Consider the following 23,668-nt stretch of genomic DNA (forward strand, 5'->3'; position numbering starts at 1 on the left):
AATTTGATCATGGGGAAATCTAATTGCCTTTCAAGGGATCAGGAAGAAATTTGCTCCCCTGCTGTTGCACATTGGATCATGTTTTGATGGGGTTTTTCACTTTCCTCTGGATCAACTATGGGTATAGTATTGTATATATGGGATTGTATGATTTTTTTTTTTTTTTTTATTGGTTGAACTAGACCCTTAATATTAATAACACACCTGTATGTAAATGTTATAAAATCTTAATTAATCCAATCTATATTTATGTACAAGATGCCTTTAAAATATAAATTAGCAAGGCAATATTAAACATAAATGTGTGCAACAAAAAAATAGAAGAGATATCCTTCAATCAAAATAAAACAAATATACAAAATTTGAAAATATTATTGTGTGCACTTGTAATGAATTCCCAAGTGTAAAATTATTCTGCAATTTATAAAAATCAGGTTCTATTCTTTTCCACACACTTACCACCACAAACTCATAAGAGGTCTAAAAGTACTTGATACATAAAAGGGTTAATAGTCTTCTGCTGCAGTGTTCAAAAGCAAAGAACCATGATGACATCAAAGCATTAACATGTCTAATTTCTAAGAACCAAGCATACATGTAAGGAGGCAAATATCACAGACAATAGGAGGTAACGTGTAGAGTCTGTTGATGTTATTGTGCTGACTGCCACTCTTCCCTTAAGTGGAGTGACTTACATGACATCACAGTCTGGCTGAGTATCGCATTTGCCATTTAGGTCTTTGGATGCTTTCACTTGGTTATATGCTAAACAAATAAAAAGATTGCAGAGCTAAAATTAAATAAATAAACAAACTAAAAAAGAAACTAAAAATTCCTATGTTTATAAACAGTTCATCTCTGTCTCCAATGTTATTGCGTAATAAAGCTTCCTCATGTATAAAAAGCAGGAGAAGTGGCAACTCACCAAAAGAAAATGCTGTCTTAACCAAGATCACAGCACACATTATTTTAATGATCAGTATATGGTGTAGTCATCAAAATTCAATGGTTAGCTGTATCTTCTTCTCCTCGGAAATATCGAAGTGATACATCACATAGGTTACCATAAAAATGAAAAATCATAAAGTGTAGTGATTTATGGTAAATACATTATTTGTATAATATAGTAGAAAAAACACTTATGCTAAAAAGTGATATTTGATGTACATTCGCGATCAAGGATTTTTCGCTTCCATGCAGTGCACACTCACTGAAAATATTGTGCTGCCATAGGATAGATGGAAGCCAAGAATCAAATCTCCTCTTATAGAATCCACTCCATATTTCTCTCCAGGGGACACTGAGCCCCTTTCAAAACGCTGCTACCTTGGAGACTGGCATTGCGGAGTGAAATTATGTAGACAGCCCCGCACCGGACGTGCTATATTGCTATAGTGCGATATATGGCACTATAGCAATATATTAAAATTATGACAGTGAGCACTATTGTTTTGAAAAATATAGCCTAGTTTCCTTTCTGTTATAAAACCTTTACAAATAAAAATGACACAACAGTACAAACATCCACACAAATGGCCCCTTTTTGGAAAGTAGACACCACAAGATCTTATTTTTGCCACATTAAAAAAAAAAGCTGGTATTGAGATGGTTAAGGTGAACTTATCCTTTAAAGTGGAACTAAACCCTCCTATCCCTTTCAGCCAAGGAATCTACAATCCCTGCTTTATAAGTTGCCCATTGAAGCCAAGTTCAAATCTTACATTATTAGTTTAAGATATATACCTGGATGAAATTGCATTGCACTGCATTGCATCTTGAATTAAGTAGTCTTCCCTGTGCTGCTGCCTCTGCTTTCCTCTCCTTTAATCAGACTACAATCCTTCCTTCTCCCTATTCTCTGTTGTGAGAGGAAGGGGAGGGCTCTTAAATGAAAACACAGGCAGTGTTTACATGTGTGATCACTGTGATTGGCCATCATAGCAATCACAATGCACAGAGCCCCTCTAATGACTGCATGGTCACAAGTAAGGATGAGCACAACAAGAACAGTTTGGTTTAATGGAAATTTACCAAACCCAGCAGAAAATTCATGAACCCTGAACCTTCTAAACCTGTAATAAAAAAAATAAACAGATGTACAGTAAATCCAGTGTCAATCATGTCATCCAGTGATGTAGATCAACATAAATCATGAAGAACAGTTATCCAAGCACATGAAGCCTGGAGCCAAAATGATCACTTTTAACAGTGCAATTGATGGCCCTCTGGCCATCTGTGGAGTATCAACAAACAGGCAGAGGCTGCTAGTTGATGTCATTGGTCAAATTTGGTAACCACAACCATATGTGGTCAATGACATTAGCCTTCATGCCCACTGGCTTGTTTTCAATTTGAAACAAGCCAGTAGGCAGCAGGAATCTTTAGTGAAGGCAGTCATACTGTCACTAAATAGATGGTTTCTGTGACAGACTCACCCGGGACATCCCCGGACCCTCTTATGTCCAAAATCATCCTATGTCCACTAGGGGCAATTGATGACTGAGAAATTATATATTGGACTACCTGAGATGGGATTACTATGTCATTATTATCCACAATATATTCCAGGATATCTGTAAATAACTATTTACTGTTTGTTGATTCTGAACTCAATGGGTTAATTGTAAGAGTGACTCATTCATAATGTTGGGACACACACTGTTAGATGCTAATTCCATCACCTCCAGCCATCTGTCTGTTCTATGGGCTAATTGACCCAGCTATTGTGTGAAGATGTCCTTTGTTTACACTTATGATAATGTGTATTGTATAGCAGGTGAGCGAGGAGACATGACGTCTACCTATGAGTTGCCTAGTCTGGGTAAATGATTAGTTAATTGGCTCATGTTAATTTATGTTCTGGTTACCTCCTCTTTAAAACTGTATATAAGGTTGTATTCTTGGTTCTATTAAACACTCCATGTTCAGCAGACCAACAAGTCTCGTCTCGTTGTGTGCTTGTAAGCAGCTGGAATTTCTGATATCTATATCCAGACTGATAGGAAGCGGTATATGACGGAAACACTCAAGCGGAGTGTGGGACGTTCCCTTACAGTTTCCAGCTGCAGCAGTTGGAGGTTCAGCAGGTGAGTGAACTGGACAACTCTTGCCATTTAGTTAGCCCTTTTGTTGAACTGAGGACAGTCTGGTTTTGTTCAAACTCATGGTCAAGCCAAACTGAAAACTTATGCCTAATCACAGGCATTGGAAAACGACTAGAATTTAAAGTCTATTCAAAATAATTGCTCTCCCAACTGGACTTTTACCTACAATGGCTGGCTAAGAGGTGGATAAAAGATGGCAGAAGAAATTTAGCAGTGTGTTGGATTATCATAGGATATCGGACAATTTTGAATAATTAGACTTCAAAACCTACTGGATTTATACACTTATCTAATGTATCTAATTATTTTAAAGCTATTACACTGGGGGTTATTTACAAAAGGCAAATTAACTTTGCACTACAAGTACAAACTACAAGTGCAAAGTGCACTTGAAATTGCACTTAAAGTGCACTGAAAGTCACTGTAGATCCGAGGGGAACATGCAATCAAAATAAAAAACAGCATTTTAGCTTGCACATGATTGGATGATAAAATCAGCAGAGCTTTTCCTTTCATGTTCCCCTCGGATCTACAACGACTGCACTTCCAAGTGCACTTTCAGTGCAATTTCAAGTAAACTTTGCACTTGTAGTTTGCACTTGTAGTGCAAAGTGGATTTGCCTTTAGTAAATAACCCCCAATGTCTTTATATAATGCAGATTTAGTGTCTATTCACACGTACACATTTAAGCCACGTACACACGACCGTTTTTCATGACGAGAAAAATGCAATTTTTTAAATTGGTCATTAAAAGCAATCGTGTGTAGGGTCCAGAGCATTTTTCTCGTCGTGAAAAATGGGCATTAAAAATTTAAAACATGCTCAAATTTTTGCGTTGTTTTTCACATTGTCATTTTTCACATCGTGAAAAACGGTCGCGTGTAGGCTTTAACAATGGGAAAAAAACACGCATGCTCAGAAGCAAGTTATGAGACAGGAGCACTCGTTCTGGTAAAACTAGCATTTGTAAAGGACATAGCACATTTGTCACGCTGTAACAGACTGAAAAGCACGAAGACTGAAAAGCGTGAATCGTCTCTCTTTTATTAACACAAAATCAGAAAAAGCAGCCCAAAGGGTGGCGCCATCCGAATGAAACTTCCACTTTATAGTGCCATAGTACATGTTGTACGTCACTGCGCTTTGCTCAAGCATTTTTTTTTTCATGATCGTGTATATACACAGCAGGCTTGACAAGAATCACGTTGTGTGTATGCAGCATTTCTCTTAGTGCAGTTTCATGCAGGCCCCTAATGTGTGTCCAAGGAAACAAAAATGTACCATCCTCCTACAAAAAAAAAAAATGTACTGCATGGTGACACGTGCTGTTACCAAAGTTGCAGTGTACTAAGGAACAAGTGCATTTGGCATATCAAATAAAAATGAATAGGAAAACACTGTCAAGAAATAATGCACTTGCAAAAGTGTGAACAGGCTAAAGGCACCACTTAGTATATATTTTGTTGCTATGAGCAACATGTGTATTTTCAGCACTTTTTTAGGCCTATTACAAAGAGATACATATGTTTCTTTGTGCTGTTCCAAGCTTGTCGGCACATCCTTTGCTATACAGTAGATACATTTGACATTATTGTTTGAGCCCAACAGATGTTTTAGCACTTAAAAAGTGTAGGTGATTTTTCAAAGGCTTAGTACGTATATAAAAAATGTGCATGGGTTCTAGTGCTGCATACATCTGTTAAATAGTTTTGCCATCTGTTATATATGAACAAAATGTTAACAGGTACTTTATAAATACATTACTTCATAGAGAGTATCTACTCATAAAGAATGACTAGGGTCAAAACTTACAAACAGCCTAAAGTTCATTTACATAAAACAGACAATGATACAAAACTATGTATGCTCTTTAAAGAGATATATAGACATTGTGCTACAGGTTATAGTTACATATAATCTCAAATAACTTTTTTTTCCTGTAAAAAATGCATAATAAAGCTGCCAAAAGTTTTCTTACAAATTTTAAATTGAGTTTGGTGTCTGCTTTTGATTTTATTGCCTCACTTTCCTATGGAGGATATTCATTTTCTTGGCTCAAGACCAGTCTATAACAGCTTTTTTTTCCTTAACTTCTTTAAATGAAGTATTACCCTATCTGGATAACGTCAACATGCAAAAGATCACAGTTGTATGTGCACAAAAAAGATGTAATTAACTTTTTGTTTTCTTTTATTTACCTACTGTTCTAATTATTATCAATGAGGATATATAAAGATACACTATATTACCAAAAGTTTTGGGACACCTGCCTTTACACGTACATGAACTTTAATGGCATCTCATTCTTACTCTCTAGAGTTCAATATTGAGTTAGCCCACCCTTTGCACCTAAAACATCTTCACTGGAACTAAGGGGCCAAGCCCAAACCTCTACCCTACCGTAATCCCCCTCCACCAAATGATTTTGACCAGTGCACAAAGCAAGGTCCATAAGGACATGGATGAGTAAGTTTGGGGTGAAGGAACTTGACTAACCTGCAACCTCAACCAGTTAGAACACCTTTGCAATGAATTAGAGCAGAGACTGTGAGCCAGGCCTTCTCATCCACAGCTATAATAGCTTCAACTCTTCTGGGAAGTCTGTACACAAGATTTTGGAGTGTGTCTATGGAAATGCTTGACCATTCTTCTAGAAGCGCATTTTTGAGGTCAGGCACTGATGTGGACGAGAAGGCCTGGCTTGCAGTCTGTGCTCTAATTCCTCCTAAAGATGTCCTATCGGGTTGACGTCAGGACTAGGTTTCTCATCCCAAACTTGCTCATCCATATCTATATGGACCTTGCTTTGTGCACTGATCCAAAAAATGTGGTGTGTGGGGGGGGGGTTATGGTGTGAGGTTGTTTTTCAGGGGTTGGGCAGCCTTCCCAGAATAGTTGATGCTGTTATAGCTATAAAGGGTGGGCCAACTCAATAGTGAACCCTACAGACTAAGACTGGGATGCCAATAAAGTTCATGTGCGTGAAATGGCAGGCATCCCAATATTTTTGATTATATAGTATCTGCTCATACCTTGTATGGGCAGGTAGTTACACAATGCCAGGAACAATCAATAAACTACCTAGAGTGCTCATCAGTGCTTTGGTAGTTCATTGAAAACAAAGTCATCAACCATAAATCTGACAATAGTTGTAGTTTTCCCTTTCACAGAACTCTGTGAATGAATTACATGGCTGGATGGGCAGAGCTCTGCACGGCTGTGTTTTTTTTTTAATTGTGAAAGCAAGCTTGGGAAGAAAATCCCTTGCTTGCCAGCTAATTGGGGGAGGAGCTGCAGCAGTGTGAACATGTAACTTGTAAAAACGGTTGGAACATGTAACATGTTCCCAAAGGTGGACTTATCCTTTAATAACAGGTGTCAACTCCTTAGCACAGTATATCATGTGTTGTATATACAAAGCTATGTAGAACACTCATCTCCATTTCTACTGCATTGTGCATGTTTGTAACTATTAAGGGCAGGAATCCCTGACGTTGCTATAAATTATATCATAAGGTTCTATTATACAGTACACCATTAGCTTGCTGTAGTTATACTCCTGTGTGCCAAGGAAACATGAACTCAGAGTGTGCTAAGTGTCAAAATCCTGAATTTACTCCAGTGGGGAGTCCATGCATGCCCACTACACCCCACAATGCAATGTATGCAACTTTCAATAGCTTGTTAAAATTATTTGTGAATGAATAGTCCAAAATGTCACAGTGTGCATCAAGATCATACATAAATACCTCCTTGATTGAAGCTAACTACAAGGTATTAATGAGATGGTACATGGTCCCCAACGAGAATAGCAGCGTATGTTCCAGGAGCCTCATCTTCTTGCTTTCGTGGATGTGGGGTGGAAGGCACAGTATTACGTACATGGTGGTCATGCCTCAAGATGAAACGCTTTTGGGTCCATATCTATAATTTAATTTATTCACTTACTCAGGTAAACTTACAGTACAGACCAAAAGTTTGGACACACCTTCTCATTCAAAGAGTTTTCTTTATTTTCATGACTATGAAAATTGTAGATTCACACTGAAGGCATCAAAACTATGAATTAACACATGTGGAATTATACATAACAAAAAAGTGTGAAACAACTGAAAATATATTTCATATTCTAGGTTCTTCAAAGTAGCCACCTTTTGCTTTGATTACTGCTTGGCACACTCTTGGCATTCTCTTGATGAGCTTCAAGAGGTAGTCACCTGGCGCAGCACCCCATCACTCTCCTTCTTGGTCAAATAGCCCTTACACAGCCTGGAGGTGTGTTTGGGGTCATTGTCCTGTTGAAAAATAAATGATGGTCCAACTAAACGCAAACCAGATGGAATAGCATGCCGCTGCAAGATGCTGTGGTAGCCATGCTGGTTCAGTATGCCTTCAATTTTGAATAAATCCCCAACAGTGTCACCAGCAAAGCACCCCCACACCATCACACCTCCTCCTCCATGCTTCACGGTGGGAACCAGGCATGTAGAGTCCATCCGTTCACCTTTTCTGCGTCACACAAAGACACGGGGGTTGGAACCAAAGATCTCAAGTTTGGACTCATCAGACCAAAGCGCATATTTCCACTGGTCTAATGTCCATTCCTTGTGTTCTTTAGCCCAAACAAGTCTCTTCTGCTTGTTGCCTTTCTTTAGCAGTGGTTTCCTAGCAGATATTCTACCATGAAGGCCTGATTCACACAGTCTCCTCTTAACAGTTCTAGAGATGTGTCTGCTGCAAAAGGTGGCTACTTTGAAGAACCTAGAATATGAAATATATTTTCAGTTGTTTCACACTTTTTTGTTATGTATAATTCCACATGTGTTAATTCATAGTTTTGATGCCTTCAGTGTGAATCTACAATTTTCATAGTCATGAAAATAAAGAAAACTCTTTGAATGAGAAGGTGTGTCCAAACTTTTGGTCTGTACTGTACGTAAAGCTCCACAGCAAGCTCTTTTGGGACGAATGGTAGATGGAACTCCAAGACAGGCAGGGAAACTCATAGCCTTCATCTTCACGGCAGCTAGGATAGTGATTGCCAGGTTATGAAGGTCACCCACAATCCCATTTAATTTAGTGAAATGCAAGAACTCTTGGATCATGATAAATGAACGCCTTTTGGTGATTCTGCTAGACACGCAAGCTAGGTTTGAAACGATCTGGGAACCCTGGATCAAATATCTGTCTGACCCTTTGTGAGTAGCAAAGGTGCAGATAATTCCACAATATGGAGTGCACTTTCTTCTTTCTATCCTACCCTCTTCTCCTATCCTATTCTTCCTCCTTTCCTCTGACTAATTTCTTCTTCTGTACTCTCCCGGTCTCCGGTGGGGAGAGGGATGCTATAAATTGTGATGCAATGAATCTATCATATAATGGTATGGTTTTTATATATGGTATAACAGTTTTTCCAGAATGTTCAGTTTTCATGGAGTACGGGACAGTTGACACCGACCTCACAGTGATGCCACTATGGTATTTCCCCTCCCTTATCCGCTTTGGGGGGGGGGGGCGATGGAAAGGTCCTGAGCTTCCTCTAGTTGCTTTTAGGGGGCGGTAACATTTATTTGTGATGTTTTATTTGTTTGTTTTTATTTGACCTGTGTAAGGCCCCATGCACACGAGACGCAAATGCAAACTCATCTAAACACAAGTTTTCAAACGCAAAAAACGGCGTTTAAAATGCCCGTTTTTGATGCGAATTTCGCAGCATTTTACCGCGTTTGCGTTTATAAGCGTTTGGTTAAGAAACATCATAAGACCCTCCCTAAGCTCAAAAAACAGTATTATTTAACCATTTCAGCCATTTTGTGAGACCAGAGCAGCTGAGAGAGCAGCAGTGTACGTGTATTTAGCGTGTCACTTGCCACGTCACCTGCCTCAAGTTGTGAATTGTCCACTTGCCACGTCATCTGCCACGTCACCTGGCCACGCCACCTGCCACAAGTTGTGGATTGTCCACTGGCCATGTCACCTGGCCATGTCACCTGCCATGTCACCTGGCCACGTCACCTGCCACAAGTTGTGGATTGTCCACTTGCCATGTCACCTGGCCACGTCACCTGCCACAATTTGTGGATTGTCCACTTGCCATGTCACCTGGCCACATCACCTGCCACGTCACCTGGCCACGTCACCTGCCACAAGTTGTGAATTGTCCACTGGCCATGTCACCTGCCACGTCAACTGGCCATGTCACCTGCCACAAGTCGTGGATTGTCCACTTGCCACGTCACCTGACCACTACACCTGCCACAAGTTGTGGATTGTCCACTTGCCATGTCACCTGCCACAAGTGGATTATGCACTTGCCAAATCACCTGGCCACGTCACCTGCCACAAGTTGTGGATTGTCCACTGGCCACGTCACCTGGCCACATCACCTGCCATGTCACCTGGCCACGTTACCTGCCACAAGTTGTGGATTATCCACTTGCCATGTCACCTGGCCACTTCACCTGCCACGTCACCTGGCCAAATCACCTGCCACGTCACCTGGCCACATCACCTGCCACAAGTTGTGGATTGTCCACTGGCCACGTCACCTGCCATGTCAACTGGCCACATCACCTGCCACAAGTTGTGGATTGTCCACTGGCCATGTGACCTGGCCACGTCACCTGCCACATCACCTGGCCACGTCACCTACCACAAGTTGTGGATTGTCCACTTGCCACATCACCTGCCTCAAGTTGTGTATTGTCCACTTGCCACGTCATCTGCCATGTCACCTGGCCACGCCACATGCCACAAGTTGTGGATTGTCCACTGGCCAAGTCACCTGCCACAAGTTGTGGATTGTCCACTTGCCATGTCACCTGGCCACGTCACCTGCCACGTCACCTGGCCACGTCACCTGCCACATCACCTGGCCACGTCACCTGCCACAAGTTGTGGATTGTCCACTGGCCACGTCACCTGCCACAAGTTTTGGATTGTCCACTTGCCACATCACCTGACCACGACACCTGCCACAAGTTGTGGATTGTCCACTTGTCACGTCACCTGCCACAAGTGGATTATCCACTTGCCAAATCACCTGGCCACGTCACCTGCCACAAGTTGTGGATTGTCCACTGGCCACGTCACCTGCCATGTAACCTGGCCACGTCACACGACACAAGTTGTGGATTGTCCACTTGCCACATCACCTGGCCACATCACCTGCCACATCACCGGCCACAAGTTGTGGATTGTCCACTGGCCACGTCACCTGCCACAAGTTGTGAATTGTCCACTTGCCACGTCACCTGACCACGACACCTGCCACAAGTTGTGGATTGTCCACTTGCCACGTCACCTGGCCACGTCACCTGCCACAAGTTGTGGATTATCCACTTGCCAAATCACCTGGCCATGTCACCTGCCACAAGTTGTAGATTGTACCCTTGCCACGTCACCTGCCACAAGATGCGGATTGTCCAATTGCCACGTCACCTGGCCACGTCACCTGCCACATCACCTGTTCACATCACCTGGCACGTCACCTGCCACAAGTTGTGGATTGTTCACTTGCCACATCACCTGGCACATCACTTGCCACGTCACCTGCCACAAGTTGTGGATTGTCCACTTGCCACATCACCAGGCCATGTCACCTGGCCACATCACCTGCCACGTCACCTGTCCATGTCACCTGCCACAAGTTGTGGATTGTCCACTTGCAACGTAGCCAGGCCATGTCACCTGGCCACATCACCTGCCACGTCACCTGGCCATGTCACCTGCCACAAGTTATGGATTGTCCACTTGCCACGCCACGTCACCTGCCACGTTATCTGCCACATCACCTGGCCACGTCACCTACCACAAGTTGTGGATTGTACACTTGCCACGTAACCTGGCCATGTTACCTGCCACAAGTTGTGGATTGTCCACTGGCCACGTGACCTGGCCACTAAGGATGAGCCGAACACCCCCCTGTTCGGTTCGCATCAGAACTTGCGAACACACCAAATGTTCGTGCAATCATTAGAACCCCGTTAAAGTCTAAGGGACTCGAACATTTGAAATCTAAAGTGTTAATTTTAAAGGCTAATATGCAAGTTATTGTCCTAAAAAGTGTTTGGGGACCTGGGTCCTGTCCCAGGAAACATGTATCAATGCAAAAAACAATTTTAAACTGACGTTTTTTCAGGAGCAGTGAATTTAATAATGCTAAAAGTGAAACAATAAAAGTGTAATATTATTTTAAATTTCGTACCTAGCCTGGCCACGTCACCTGCCACAAGTTGTGGATTGTCCACAATGCAATGCAAGCAATTACATTTTTTTATGTTTTTTTATCATTTGCCATCATTTTTGAGATTTCTAATGTAAAAAAATAGGTCACCTTTAAAAATGCCTATAAACGAAATTGCGGAAAAAATGCCGGTACCGCGTTTTGCCGCATTTAGCGGCGTTTTCCTGCGATTTGTGTCTGAAATGCGAAAACTTTTGCGTCTAAACCCAAAATTTTGCTTCAGAAAAAACGAGCCCAAACCCATTTGCTTTAAAACGCAAAAAAAAATTAAATGTGTGCATGGACACATAGGATAACATTAAATGTGTTCAGGGGCAGTTGAAAAAAATGCCCAAATGCCTCTCAACTCGAGTTTACCAGTGTCTCGTGTGCATGGGGCCTTATGTTCTCGTTTTGGGGTAACCAGTGTTTTTGGATGTGTAGGTCAAACAATGTTAGTATTCTTCCCGAAAAGTTTTTTGTATTGTGATACAGCTGTCTGTTACAATGTTATATCTTCTAACCTTCCAACTGTCTAGAAAGTTTCAAAACAAATCATTGAAACTTAAAATACTTTGTGAAATGTTGGTATAGGAAGGATCTGAGCTTCAGAATGTCAGAACATAATCCAGATTAGCACAATTTATGAGTTTAAAAAGGAACTCCACTTTTGTTGAGCACAAAATAAACATTTACCTCTGGATAGTCTATGTACATCGCAAGGATTTTAACACATTTTGTAGGAGATTTCTACCTGTTTCTGCTCTGAAGGAAAAGCTGTATGTTCAACTATTTCCTGTATGTATATGAATCAATTTAGAAATAATTAACCCTTTGGGAACATGTCAAAAAACATACAATTTTTGTTGCAGAGGATGCCTAACATCTGATGTGTATCTTAATGCAGAATTTTGGGAAAATCAGTGAGTCAATCAGACAAGCAGGAAATGACATTTCTGGGGGTTATGAATACCAAATGTGCAAAGAAGGCCTACAGGTTGCCAAATTGAATAACGTTTTTTAGAAAGTTACAGGAGCTACAAATTGAAAAGAAGATGTGATTTTTTTTTTTATAACATTAAAATACAATATATATTGTGTAGCAATTGTATATTCTATATTCTATAAAATATACGGTGTATATTTTCCCCACAAAAGTGGATATACTTTTTAATGTATATGTTGTCTCATTATAATGTTCTAGTTTCTCAACTCCAGTCCTCAAGTACCCCCAACAGGTCATTGTTGCAAGCTTCCCAATATTTTGCACAGGTTATTTGATCAGTTTCACTGCCTTAGTAATTACCACAGCTGTTTAATCTGAGGGCAATACTCACACAGATCAGACCTGTATGTGGGAACATGGCACAAATCGGTTAATCAAATTATGACACAATACCACCTCACGAACAACAAAATGTTCAAATGTTTGAGAATCACTCAATTTCTGCAACCATTACCACCACCAACTACGGTATAGCCCTTCTGAGTAAATTATGGCATTTATACTCTACAGCCAAACAAGATACGAAAGGCATATTCTTCTTCTACAACACGTTCCGAGACAAATTGACGTTCTCAAAAACCGTAGCAATAAAAAAAATAGGAGGCAGACCTAGGCACCACTTTCTCAGAAGAACAATGGAAACATACCTTCAAGGAAATACACAAAGCCTCTCACTGTGTCAAACACTGGGAACTAGCAATTAAAATGGCAAATAGATGGCACTACACTCCGTTCAGAATAGCCACATTCTTCCCGAGAGCGTCACCTAGTTGCTGGAGAGAATGTGGACATGTAGGGAACCTACTACACATGCTATGGCACTGGCCAAACATAAAAAGCCTATGGAACCAGGTTTTCCAACTAATTTCATCTTTAACAGGTGTAATCACGTCCCCAAATCCAGCTCTAGCACTTCTACATTTAAACATACACAAATTCCAGAGTAACCTAAGACCAGTTATCATTCGCATACTTTTAGAAACACGTGCTATGATTTTACGAAATTGGAAATCCAGTAAAGCTATAAACATATCAGACATCACCACAGTGATCCAAAGGAACTACACGTTTGAAAGACTAATAGCTATTAACTCTATGAGTTGCAGAAAGTTTGACGAATGTTGGTCTATTTGGCCCAAATGCTTTTGATGTATCGCCAATTTGTTTTACTGTCATGACTTTTCTTTCTTATTTCTCTGAAATGTACGGATGTATATCGGAGGATGTGTATATCAATATACCCTTTGTACTTAGTTAAATTTTGAAAATACTCACTAAACATATTGAAAAAAATAAATAAAAAATCTGAGGACAATACAGAAAAGATGACATGTTGGGGGTACATGACATCTATTAAGGGCCAGTTCACACCAGATGCAGTTCTGTTCAGGCCGGTTTCACACCTATGCGAATTGGTTGCGGCTTAAACCGCATCCAATTCGCATAACATTATAAAATACATTGGGCCAGATTCATGTAGCTCAGTGGATCTTTAGATCCGCCAGATCTACCTGTTTTACGATCCGCCGGTGCAATTTAGCGAGGCTAGTGCATGATTCATAAAGCACTTACCTCGCAAATTCCGCGGCTAGGGGGAGTGTACAATTTAAATCAGGCGCGTTCCCGCACCGATTTAACTGCGCATGCGCCGCCGGCGAAAAAGCCCAGTGCGCATGCTCCAAATGACGTCGCTAGGACGTCATTGTTTTCGGCGGCTAGGTTACTTACGGCCATTCGTATTCCCGACGTACTTACGCAAACGACGTAACAAATTTAAAACTCGGCGCGGGAACGTCGGCCATACTTAACATTAGCTACCCCTCATATTAGCAGGGGTAGCTCTCCGCCGGAAAAAGCCGAACGCAAACGACGTTGAAAAAGAGCGACGGGCGGGCGTACAGACGTGAATCGGCGGTTCTCCTCATTTGCATATGCGACGTGTAAAAAAAAGCGACGACACCTAGCGGCCGGCGGGAGATTACAGCCTAAGATTCGACTGGTGTAAGGCACTTACACCAGTCGGATCTAAGGGAGATCTATGCGGAACTGATTCTTATGAATCAGTCGCATAGCTCCGACCGTGGGTCTCACAGATCCGACCGTCGGCTCTCACAGATACGACGGTGGATCAGGAGATCCGGCGTCGTATCTCTTGATGAATCTGGCCCACAGTTTTCAATGAGGCTGGTTCACATATGTGCAATGCATTCGCACTGCGAATTGCCGAAAGAACGTGTGCATTTTCTAGGCATTGCGGTGCAGCTCAGGTGCGAATTCAGGCCCATTATCTTCTATGGGTACGCATCTGAGTCGCACTTGTGTTCATTTCTCTTCAGGATTTCTCTCATTCAGCTCAATACACTTCCCTTCTCCCCCTCCCCTCTCCCAGGTCTCAAAATTTGCATCTAAAAAGGAGATGATCTGCTGAACAGTTGTCTTATCTCTCTGCAGAGATAAGAGAGCTGAAATTCGCACCGCACAAGTGTGAATCCGGCCTTAGTTCTGTGTGCTTTTTTTCTGCATAAAATGCGTGCACCGTGTTTTCCATGTATTCCAATGGCTCTAGTTCACACCATGCAGTCAGTTTCTGGTCAGTTTCTGCACTGAAAACTGACCAGAAACTGACTGCATGGTGTGAACTAGAGCCAACTAGAGCCATTGGAATACATGGAAAACACTGTGCGTGCATTTTTAGTGCAGAAAAAATGCACACAAAACTGTACGGAACTGCGTCTGGTGTGAACTGGCCCTTAGTCCATTTAGTTTGCATTGTTAATTTTGTATCCATCTTGCTTTGGGTAAATAGGCCAATGAAGTTACAAAATGCATGCAGCTATCATCACACATTTAGTTACATATTCTTGCCAGAGATTCCCTCAAACTCCTCACACCCTAATCTGAGTATCATATCACTGCTGGACTTTGAGAAGAAGACCGAGAAGACTGAAAGATAAAAAAAAAGTAAAATAACAGAGTCTGTTTAGAATCTTGATATGTCCTCTAAGAATACACAAAACATACATTGTGGTATTGCACTTTACATGTGTTGGTACTAAGGCTGGATTTACACCTATGCATTTTTGGTGTTTTTTGCATTTTGTAGATTTGCACTACAGAACGTGTTCCATAGGAAACAATGGTAAATGTTCTGTACAGTAGTGCAAATCTGCAAAATGCAAAAAGCACTAAAAATGCATAGGTGTGAATCCAGCCTGAAGGCCAATTCACACCAGCACACATGCATTGTGATGTGCATATGTTGCACCTAACTTATTAACTCAGAACGTTTTTGTATTTTTTTGTTTATGTGGTTCTGTGTGCTAATCGTAATTTTAGTGAATGTACAGTATATGGAAAATATAATTTACTCAACATTTGTCCAAATTCACAGAACGTACAAAACCAGTAGCGCTAATTACTCTATTAATAAAGTGCTAAGAAGGTATAACAATATACGATGAATACATCTAATATAAAGTGTATCACATAAAGGTGGCATTTAAATAAATATCAATTAACTAGAAAAAAGTCCATATAAAAGAAAATATAATAAGCTATAAAAAAGTCCATATGTAAAGTGCATATAAATAGTGCATCCACAAATAATGATCCAAGGAGAGAATCAGTCTTTAAAACAACAGGATGGTTTCATATGTAAACAAAATGGAGAGAGAGGGAGAGAGACGGGTAAGGGAGTCCAAATCTGCAGATGTGTTTAGATATCACAGAAATATTTCTTGTATCCTCCCCCAGTAGTGCTAGCCTTTCACCTCATAGATGGGACCCAAATGAGTCTAGTAGTGCATTGAACAGTTATGAACAGCAAACAGTACTTGCTCTTTCCTCCTTGGTGTATCCTGGACAGGGGACCACTGCAGCTATACCTCCAATCTTACAGGCAATTTCCTAGGAAGTATTACCGCCAGATCCACAAGTTTAGAAAGCAAAAAAGAAGGTTCAACATAGTGTAGTAGATTTTAAAAGCAAGTTTTTACATTTATTAAAAATAAGCGATAACAATAAAAACGGCAAAAAACGCCAGAGAGAAAAATAATCATCATATGCAGGGACTTACGGTCATGGCCGTAACCCGGAAGTGACGTCACCAAGCTCCTCCCGACATGTTGAGTCACTACACACGTGACTTTATTAAGGGTATTGTTATATTAGATTTATTAATTGTATATTGTTATACCCACTTAGCACTTTATTTATAGAGTAATTAGCGCTACTTCAATATAGTTACACAATTTCACGGATGCTGGCAACACTATAGAAGTTTAGCTGCTTTTTACGCCTTCACTTTAGCACTTTATTACTATCAGTATTAATATTTTTTCATTTTTTTTGGTCTGTTGAACACTTTGGTAGCGCATTAGTACTCTATTATTTATTCACAAAAACAGTAGCACCATCATTGTACCTTACCTGTTCTTTCAGAAAATTTATGGTTTGGAGGGTTTCCTCAGGCTACCTGAGATCAAAAGTGGACCTCAGAGCCTGGCAGAAAAAGGGTTAATACCTGTCAAGATAAGTTTAATTTAATACGGGATCTTAATTTTTTTTTTTTAGTTTCTTTTTAGTTTTTAGGTTTTGTCTATAATTTCACTATCACAGCCATTGCAATTCACCTAACAAAACCTTCTCGTTATTTTAATTTTTTTCCCCAGTAATTTCAGTTGAGCACAATCACACACAGGAGGCTAGAATTATTGGCAGGGTGATTTTTTAAAACTTTCTCTTTAAAAAAATCTGCATTGTTAGGGAAAGCTCGTCCCCTTTTGACAAGGAAGGTGCAATTATAATGCATTTACAGTGCCTTGAAAAAGTATTCATACATCTTGAAATTTTCAGAATTGTATCATGTCACACTCACAACCAAAAACATAAATGTATTTTATTGGGATTTTACATGATAGACCAACAAAAAGTGACACAAAATGGTGAAGTGAAAGGGAAATGATAAATGTTTTTCAAAATTGTTTACAAATAAATATCTGAAAAGTGTGGCTTGCATTTGTATTCAGCCCCCTTTACTCCGAGGCCCCGTACTCACGACCAAACATGTCTGCTGAAACTGGTCCGCGGACCAGTTTCAGCGGACATGTTCGATCGTGTGTAGGCAGTAACGGACAGGATTCCAGCAAACATTCGTCGGCCAGACCGTTTCCCAACGAACAACTGTTTCCTGGTCTTGCTTTAAAACAGTCCGCTGGAATCGTGTCCGCTCGGACATGTTCGGTCGTCTGTACACAAAAGCAGCGTACAAAAACCCTGCGCATGCTCAGTCAAAATGAGGAGACGGGAGCGCTCGTTCAGGTAAAACTCGCGTTTGTTTGGGATATGGCACATTCGTCATTTGAAAGCTTTTATTCTAGCAAGAGAACAATGTCTTCAAACGACGCAATAAACAACAGTTTATTGCCTCGTTTTATTAATTCTTCTCTTGCTAGAATAACCCCGTTCTCTTGCTGATGCAATTTCAATTGAGTTGTCCCATACTGAAATGTCACATTTCTTGCTTGTGATGTAATCATTTAAAAATGTTTTCTAGGCCAGACGTGTGTTTTTGTTGGTGGTCCTCCATATTTTTTAAATTAAATTTTGTAAAGGAATGTTCATCTTCTTTTTTTTTGGGTGTGTTTCTAGTTATGTCACCATTTTCTTCATTTTGTTCTTACATGTTCTATTTGTTTTTATAGGGCATTTTTTTTTTTGGTTTAATTTTAGAATATTGAACCATGTTGGCACACCAAATGTCCCCCCCCCCCAAGGAGTTTGTGTCCTTTGTAAATGACCCATTGTATATTTTTTTAAGGTTTGCTGCCTAATAATCCCCACAGTATAACAAACAATAGACAGGTTTTCAAATGATAGCAAAAAGCCATTTATTTTGGCAAATGTCATCCAAAAAAAAAAGAACGGCAGCACTAGAACAGATAGCAAACTATATGCAAACTCGCATTTCCAACATGGTGAAGGATAAACTACCAAGCCTCAGGAGGCAAACCAAAAAATCTGAAGCAGCAGCACAGAACCAAAGGAACCCAAACTGTGGTAGTCCAAACAATTTGTCCTTTGTGTGGAAGGAAATGGAAGGCAGGGAATCACCATTTCCTCCTCTTTCCAGCCTTCCCTCCAGGCTGCCTTCCAGCGGATCTTACACGGGCTCTTGCAGGTGGGGTCGATGTGGCAGCAGGAGGATGGTGTTCAGCAAGCCGGGCCGGGTCACATAGCCCAGTGTCTGGGGTCAGCAGGCCCTTCTGCATCCACCAAAGGACCTGGTTCATCAGGGCCTTTGCCAGTCTTCTCTGCTCCTCCTCCCCTTCATTTAAATCGTGTGCCAAGGAGGCACTGAAGGCCTCTGTGGGGTTGAGGGGGGCCCTCATGATGGCGCTTGCCTCCTGGATCATGCAGAGGCTTGCCTCCTCCACAGGCCTCAACTGCCTCCTTCGGCCTGATGGCCTCACCTGGGGGGGAGAAGACTGGCTGGTGGTGGTTGTCCTGGGCGGGGGGGACCTGCTGCAGGCCACTGGGCCCGGCCTCCTCCTGGCTGCCACTGACCCCGGCCTCCTCCTGGCTGACAGACACGTGAGGATCTGCCACCTCCTGGCTGATCTCTTCTTCCTGTGTCAAAAAAAGGTACATTTTTTACTATTTCGCCAAATCAAACCACACTCATTTTCATGTTTTTCTTTTATTATTTTCGGTTCATTATAACTTGAATAGACTCTCCTTCTGACCCTTGCAGTTGTCATCCCTGACACCTATTTGTCTGGCGACCTTTTTTTTTGCTTTTTCCCAGCTTGGCTTTTCTTTTACAATATCAACTCATTAATCCACCAATAATTATTTACGCAAGAAATATAGAGGAAACTACTATACCTCCTCATCGAAGGGTGGCAGATCTGCATCTCTGTCAGCCAGGCCCTCTTCTTCCGACTCTGCAGGGCTGTGGTCATCTGGGGAAGGTCCGCTGGAATCTAGCGTGGAGGGAAGGTTGGAAGCAAGACTAGACATCGATTTCCTGCCCTCCATTTTGTTCCGCAAAAAAGCCATCTGTTTGTAATACCACAGTTTGGGTTCCTTTGCTTGTGTTGCTGCTGCTCCAGATTTTTTTGTTTTATTAGCTTTGTATGCTCTTCTATATGTGCTTCTCAGGTTGGCAAGTTTATCCTTCACCATGTTGGCAGTGCATCCTGGCACCCATGTTTGCATATAGTTTGCTAGCTCCTCTAGTGCTGCCGCTCGTACATCTTTATTGCAATATAAAGAGTTTTTGGAATCCCACAGGATGGGCGTGTCCTCAAATTTTTCAAGTAAGGCCTCTATTGCTTCCTTAGTTTGGAGGAGGTCCATTTCCCGGCCTTATTTTCTAATTTGTTTTTTGAGTCTAGATTAGCAAAACATAAACCAAATAAAAATAGATATTAAAAAGGATCAGCGTTGACCTTGATATAATATGTGTCTCCAAATTTATGACCTATATCTAATTACAAACACAGTCTCTCTTGTTGTAAAAATGATTGGCAGCTCGGCTGCATTGGTTGTACCAAACATTGATTTGCTACATGCAGACCCATTGGTAACATTGTATACAAAAAGTACTAATACTGGCCCTCTATTGATAGTACAGCCCTGCGCTTAGGAAGAAACAACAAAGTTCAAGCAATTCAAAATCTGTCCAGATAAAACACAGTAAAAGTAATAAAAGCAGCTGCTTAAAAGATAAATGTCACTTGATAAAAACAGAAAAATAAAACAGCCCGCACAGAGCTTGCAAATAGTCCTGCAGCAGCGCTGCCAAACCCCTGGTTTGGAAAAAATAATGCTAAAAGCTGTGTGGGATGACCCGATCAGATGTAACCCAAGTATGTGCTCCAATCACCAAAAGGCATTCACCACGTGGGGGGATATAGGGTCCCCTTCGGGGGAAACACTCACCAGACGGTTTCTTTAAAATAGCATTTCAATATATATCGCCTCACATGTCGCCTTCAGATGTTAGAAACTGCATACCCTTCTTATATCTTGATCACCGTTTGTATATTCACTTTCCGGGTATAGTATCCACAGGTGTATAAGGGAATGAAAAAACCATATAGTGCAATATCGTTTTGAATACTTTAATGTCACCCCCAAAACAGATATACACCAGTCCCCTCATAAAACATGCGTACCAGAAAGTAAATTAAGTCAGGCATATATATAAGTATGGATGTTTCTTTGCAATTCTCACTGTTTGTGTGTGGACCCCTGAAGACCGCTCTGGAGACTTTCCTGTAGCTGTGACTTCCTGGTTCCTCACTCAGTGGAGCACAAACGTCACTTCCGGTCGGATGCTGGATCGCAACGCTCTGACGTTTCGTCCGTTCTGACTTTTTCCAAGAGCGTGCTGATCTCATGCCTCCGCCGGAGTTATAGTGTGTAGTGCTGCCCGCCCACCTATGACGATGCTACAGATGGGGATGACGCTCCCTCTGTGCATCATTCGTTCCTCCCTCCGAGCGCTGCATTAGGCCACGCCCCCCGGAGGGGAGGAGATCGCTGGGTCATTGTTTAGTTTTGTACTCCGCTCACACTGACACTCACTGTTGCCACCATAGAGCAGCTAGATGAGTGTAAGTCAGCGTGCGGTCATACAGACACCACTACTTTATGTTGGGGCTCTGCAACTGTGAAGGATATCGGTTGTTTATTACCAAGCGCCCTGAATTATGAATTACCAATTCACGCACTGGTATATGTCATTGTAATCACATTATAGCCCAGGCACAGTGCATTACAATGAGACTACAGATGAGTAACTACATAACATATAGATATCGGATCCTTTGAAATCAATAGATCCAATACATTTTTTGCAGAAAAAAACAGAGAGTATTCTATATAGATATTGAAACATGAATGAATATAGGACACTATGTATCTATGAATATATACATAATACATGTATATATAAAACCACCTAAAATATATACAAATATATACATACATAGAAAGAGTCGTAAAATTGCATTCATATTGAAAATGTTAAAAATTAAATATATCTATATAAATATATAAAAATATTAAAATATAGAAAAATGGAATAATAGAAAAATGTAAAACAATATAAAAAATATATGCAGTATAAAAATATATATGCAGTATAAAAAATATATGCAGTATAAAAGAAGCCATATATGCTTATGGAGATCGTGCAGAACACCTCTTTCCCATAATGATGATGTTAAAACCTACGTCCCCAGTCTGACTACATATATTTCAGGCGAAGAACACCTAATGTTCAATGTGTCAAGGATCACCCAGCAATGAGATACTAACACATTAGTATAATAAAAGGGTGTTCTTTAGCCCCTAAGATCCATTTCAGGTAAATGGTATATAGTATTAGTAGAGTATCGGACCATACCCATTGGTGTGGATAATGTTTACATGAATTTCTTTATAACTCTATATTGTGTAGCCCCTTTTGTGATGTTGCACATACTCCTTGATACGACCTTAGGGTCCTAGTTTTTATGGTCATTATTAAGTATCACTGATGAAACAGTTGATGTCGAGTTCCACATTGAGTCCTTTCGGCACTAAAACGTCAGTTAGGAAAATCCAATGAGTCTCTCTTTTAGACAGTTCGCGTACTCTATGTGAACCTCTCCAATGTGCTTCTACTTGTTCAATGCCCCAGAATTCCAAGCCCGATGGATCTTGATTGTGTTTTATTTTGAAATGAAGAGATACATTGTGATCAGTATATCCCAGATAGATGTTCTTTATGTGTTCCCCTATTCGAATTTTTAGTTTTCTTTTTGTGCGGCCGATATAAAATAAACCACATGGGCACCTTAATGCATATACAACATGGGTGCTGTTGCAAGTGATGAATTGTTTTATTTCGAATTCTTGCTTATTTGATGGTGATGTAAAGTGGTCCAGATTTCTCTGTATTTTTCCAACCTCTTTACAAGGTTTGCATTTTCTGCAAGAGAAAAAACCATTCTTATCCCAAAAACTCTGAGGTTTTTCTGGGAGGTCCAAGATCTTTTTCACTATAGTGTCACCATAGGTGGATGCCTTTCTATAAATAAATTGTTTTTTTTTTGGTATTAAGGGTCCTATTTTCTTATCTAGCGACAGAATGTGCCAGTGCTTAATAAAGATGGACTCAACCTCCTTATATTGGCTATGGAATTGGGAAATAAATCCCCATTCATTGGGATTTGGTTATTGAACTTCATGCTTATTTCCAACGTTTTTCTCTTCTAGACATTTGTTTCTAGGTATCTTCCCCACCTCTTCTACAATTGTGTCCAAGAACTGTGGGTTGTATCCTTTGGCTTTAAATCTTTCTGCAAGGATTTTCGATTGGTTGAGAAAGTTATTGGTTTCCGAGCAGTTTCGCCTGACCCGCATTATTTGTCCCTTTGGAATGTTTTTTAGCCATCTTGGGTGGTGTCCACTGGTTATTGGCAAATAACTGTTTCTGTCTGTTTGTTTAAAATAGACCTTGGTTTCCAGTTTATTATTTTTCCGATCAATAGTTACGTCTAAAAAATTGATAGTGTCCTGATGCCATTCTGATGTAAGCCTGATGTTGTTGTTATTATTGTTTAAAATATTTAAAAACATGTTTAAAGACTCTTCTGATCCTGCCCAAATAAAAAACAGATCGTCAATAAAACGTTTATAAAAAATTAGTTCGGCTTTTCTTTCTTTAAAAATGGATTTGTCTTCCCACTCGGCCATGAACAAATTGGCGATGCTTGGGGCAAACTTAGCTCCCATTGCCACGCCGCGTTTTTGAGTATAAAATTTGTTCCCATACCAAAAGTAATTATGTGATAAACAAAAATTTAATGCGTGGCTGATAAAAACTTTTTGGTTGTGGGGAAGATCCTCCCTTTGACTTAGAGCCCAGTTGAGGGCTAGGGTGGCATCATCGTGTTGTATTATAGAATATAATTCCCTTATACACCTGTGGATACTATACCCGGAAAGTGAATATACAAACGGTGATCAAGATATAAGAAGGGTATGCAGTTTCTAACATCTGAAGGCGACATGTGAGGCGATATATATTGAAATGCTATTTTAAAGAAACCGTCTGGTGAGTGTTTCCCCCGAAGGGGACCCTATATCCCCCCACGTGGTGAATGCCTTTTGGTGATTGGAGCACATACTTGGGTTACATCTGATCGGGTCATCCCACACAGCTTTTATCATTATTTTTTCCAAACCAGGGGTTTGGCAGCGCTGCTGCAGGACTATTTGCAAGCTCTGTGCGGGCTGTTTTATTTTTCCATTGGTAACATTGCAGTAACTAATTTTAA

Source organism: Rana temporaria, chromosome 11 (assembly GCF_905171775.1).
Source record: "Rana temporaria chromosome 11, aRanTem1.1, whole genome shotgun sequence".
In the NCBI taxonomy this organism is placed as follows: domain Eukaryota; kingdom Metazoa; phylum Chordata; class Amphibia; order Anura; family Ranidae; genus Rana; species Rana temporaria.